Raw genomic sequence first — 4,287 nt, 5'->3', positions numbered from 1 at the left:
TCACTTACTAAACTGGTGGGTGACTAATGATCTTGGATTTCTCAGTGAACTGTATGTATATTAAGTACTTCAAAACACTAACAGAAGGGCGCCAAATTACAAGTGATCCTCTGTATGTGAATTTCCTGAATGCAAGCACAATGAAAATTCACCTAATGTGATTGACAGTGATGCCGGCTGCTGGGGAGCTTCTGGATCCTCCATTAGTCTAATAAACCAACCACAATATGCGTATTTCGTTACTTGGTTTCAGCCATCATTACCACAACCTGAATTGAATCGTTCATTGGTGAATTAAAATCTTTATCGACCAATATTTATTATGCACTAGTGTTATTTTCCAGTTTATTTGTGTGACTGGTCAGGTACCATATGCTATTTTCAAGTTTAGTTGTGTCACTAGTCAGCTACCAGATGCTCTGTGCTATCAGGTATGCTCACTACTGAAGGAACTTATGCATGTGAGCCTGATGTTGGAGTAATAGATTTCTGTGCCTATTGCTAGAACGTACCTGTTAGTGTTCGCCCCAAAGGGCATCATTGAGTTGGTTGTCTGTTCTTTATATATTGGTGTACAAAAAAATGATATTAACTCAGCTGATGATATGGGAATCGTGTAGTTTGTACATTTGGGGCTCTACTTAAGTCATCTTCGATGATGGAATTGTTACATTCTGTCATGATGTTAGTGAGGTGTATCTGCTTGCTTGTTTGTATGACTTTGGGGCTTGTTATTTTAATCGATGGTAATATCCATCCATACTTTGCAGGTAAACAGGGTAGAACTGTAGATGGAGGAGCTGGCCAGATCCGTCGTGACCTAGCCATGCGTTGTTGCCGTTGCTGGGCTGGCTGTGGCCTCCCTCGTCTAGCACGAGGTGGTAGGCCCTGGCCGCCCTTGGCTTCTACTATCTCCATTACCTCCAGGGGTCCCACTGTCGTGTGATGGCAGCGAGTTCACCGCGCCTCAGCCGTGGTCTTGTTCTACGCCTCGGTGTTTTAGGTCAGCCCCGACATGGAACACGTGAGGAGGTGTTAGGGAAAGTTGGAGAATATCCATGAGCCCAAGATGGCCGGTCTTGGAAGATATGCTTGCACATAACATCCAAGTAGAACTTGATTAGTCCTAACCGCTTGTCAGCTGTGTGTGTTGTTCGGCTGCCATACCTATTTTACTCTTAGCAATGGTAAGAACTGGTGATAATTTCTTGTCTGTCGTCTTGCAGGTAATTGGTGAGTGAAGCCTTCTTTGGACAGTGGTAGCTGGACGTGACTCTGGAGCTGTTAGCCGTCGTGGTGTTTGCGAAGGTGAGAAGTGGATTGGGCCTTTATGCAGCAACAGTGTAGGAGCAGAGGTGGCCAAGAGGTTTGTTTTAACCTGAGAATCGATGGTGCTCCTCTGATCTGGGTGCATGTGTTAAGTAGCTACTATATATTTGGAATTCTTCAAAAGTTTCACACGCCTAAGAAGTAAACTTCATGTATGTGCTATCACTCACTACCGGAGGAACTTATGCATGTGAGCCTGATGTTGGAGTGATAGATTTCTGTGCATATTTGGATATAGCTACAACATATCTGTAAGTGTTCACCCCAAAGGGCATCATTGAGTTGGTTGTATCTTCTTTCTATATCGATTTACGACAGATGATATTACCTCATCTTTGATGCTATGGGAGTCGTGGAGTTTGCAAATTTGGGGCTCTACTTAACTCATCTTTGATCCTGGACGTTTCTGTCTCAGGATGTTAGTGTGTTGTATCTGCTTGCTTGATTTTCTTAGTATTTATTTGTTCTTCTATGTCAGTCATAACTTTCATGTTCTATTTTGACTTTGGGGGCTTGTTATTTTAATCGATGGTGATGTTCATCCATGCTTTGCAGGGAAGCCGGGTAGAAGTGTAGCTGGAGCCGGTCAGATCCGGTGTGACCTGGACATGTGTTGCTGTGGCTGCTAGGCTGGCTGTGGCCTCTCTCGCCTTGCACAAGGCCCTCTGTTACCTCCCATTACCTCCTGGGGTCCCGCTGTCGTTTGATGGCGACGAGTTCACCGTGCATCAGCCATGGTCTTGTTCTACACCTCGGTGTTTTAGGTCAGCGTAGACGTGGAGCACTTGAAGGACGTGCTAGGGCAAGTTGGAGAAGATCCAGGAGCCCAAGATGGCCGGTCTTGGACGATATACACATCCAGGTAGAACTTGAGCAGCCCTTACCGCTTGGCTGTGTGTTGTTCGGCTACCATACTATTTTACTCTCAGCAATGGTAAGAGAATTGGTGAGAATTTCTTGTCCGTTGGAGGTTAATCTTTGTTGGCCTGTTGTCGTCTTGCATGTTCCGGTTGGCAACGGAGGAGGCTGGAGAAGCATCAGGTTGCTGTGGCAGAGGCATCTATGTGATGTTGTCTGGACCCAGCGGAGACGGTGTTCTTGTATGCTTTGGATGTTAAACCTCGAGGTCTATTTGTTTTGTATCTGAAAGTAGGCGTTTGTGCGTGTGCTCTTTGCAGCCGACGATGAGAGGTAGGAGCGTCTTGTATAATACTGGTTGGATTGTAGTAGCATTGTGTTGTGTGAAGGATTGGAAGTTGTAACAGGCCCTCGTGCACGAGTTTTTGTTGCTGATTTTCTTGCTTTGGAAACTCCATGCTGAGTGGGAGTTGAATTTTCTTTTATTAGATGTAGTAGATGTTAGAGCGAGTGGGCAAAGCATAGATGACGGAAAACAAGTCCAGGTCAGCGTGGTACTAATTTTAAGTAGTAGTGGTGAGCTGGAGGGAGCCTGCTCTGTCTTGCTGAAACATGCACCCGCGATATTTCTTCTCGACGACGAAGAGAAGCTGCTCCCACGCCAGGAAAGATACATGCGGCGCGAGGTCAAAACTGTCTACGCGTCCATGTGCTTCTGCAGGTTGACTTGGTGGCCACTTGAGTCTCGGCCGACAGAGCCCACCAATTCTGGTCCATTTCGGGGAAGTAGCAGCTAATTACTAAGATTATCAGAAAATTTTTGCCATAAATCCCCCTGTTTTTTCGACAATCAGATCACAGTTGAAACAATAATCAACAAAAGTGCAACAACGCAACCCAGCTCTATCACAAGTCTAACCAAACAGACTTTACAGCAACACCACTAAAACTTCCAGCCAGAAGGAGGACTTTACAACATCGACTATCACTTAACATTCCAGATTTTGAGGCACAAATAACAGTCCACAGCCAATACAGCCACATCCAAAACAACCCGAGGATTAAACTTTTGGTTCCACAAAGAGGAGTTGAGCTTCCACTTGTTGTTCTTCCACCCACCAGTCATGCAGAGGCAGCAGCCTTGTATGCTCACAGCCTTGTAGAACCTACAATTGAGAAATATCAAAGTCAGTATAGGAAAGAAATTTATGAGGAGTGCAATTCGAGTTTAAAGCAAGCAACATGGATGATAGTTCCAATCAATCTTGTAAGCAAGATGGATCATAGCACATCATAAACTGAATAATGTGGTCAGTCATTTACTTACAAGCAACCAACTATGCCAGATAAGCCAAATAACATAAGGTAAACACTCTACATCGCAACCCGACGGGAGTCGATTCATCGGACCGATCGGTGGCCATTGATCTGCACACCATCGCATGGCCCTCACAGGTTGCTTCCACCGTTCAAATAAAGAAAGAAAAAACAGTCCCGTTGATGCCGCATCATGCCCACAGATTATAGCTCCTAACCACGAGATTGCTTCTCCACCATACCGTCTCTCCACCAAAGAGACGGCCATGCTTTCCTACCCATGCCACCATTGTTCTCCAACGCACCGGACCCTCCCATCCAACACGCAGCGTGATGCTCCACCAGAATCCACATCTACACAGCATGCCATTGTTCTCCAATGCTGCCTGGAGCGGAGCACCCACAACTGCATCAGGGCATGGCGGCAGACAGAAGTGTAGTCAGGAGCGTGCCGCGTCCTGGACTCATGGCGAGGGTGAGCACAGTCAATTTGATTCATGGTTCTCCTCGGCGAGCTTGTGGAGATCAATCTCGGCGAACGCATCAAGAACAATGTGCTTCGCCGCCGAGATCGCTGCATGACGCCGACCGCCTCCGCCTCTACCGCGGACCGCACGAAGCTTCCTTCCTAGACCATGGATTTGATGTTGCTTCCGTCCCAGACCATGGATTCTACAAGGATGTGCTTCCCAAATTCCTACGTTGCTTCCGGCCCGGACCATGGACTATAGTAGCTTCACATGGATGTTTCCTTTTACCAATTTAATTGCTCCTGAAGCCAAA

At 46.3% G+C, this 4,287-nt stretch overlaps 1 long non-coding RNA gene across 1 annotated transcript; it reads left to right on the top strand.

Annotated features, from left to right (window-relative positions):
- The first annotated feature begins 612 nt into the window (after positions 1-612).
- LOC124651848 lies at positions 613-2,589 on the top strand. The gene is made up of 3 exons (XR_006987514.1): positions 613-1,003; positions 1,227-1,366; positions 1,885-2,589. It is a non-coding gene; the product is annotated as an uncharacterized LOC124651848 (long non-coding RNA).
- Positions 2,590-4,287: the final 1,698 nt, after the last annotated feature.

The sequence above is a fragment of the Lolium rigidum genome, chromosome 5 (assembly GCF_022539505.1).
Source record: "Lolium rigidum isolate FL_2022 chromosome 5, APGP_CSIRO_Lrig_0.1, whole genome shotgun sequence".
NCBI classification, from domain to species: domain Eukaryota; kingdom Viridiplantae; phylum Streptophyta; class Magnoliopsida; order Poales; family Poaceae; genus Lolium; species Lolium rigidum.
The sequence above is the reverse complement of the archived record's forward strand: the minus strand, read 5'-3'. Positions and strand labels throughout refer to the sequence as shown.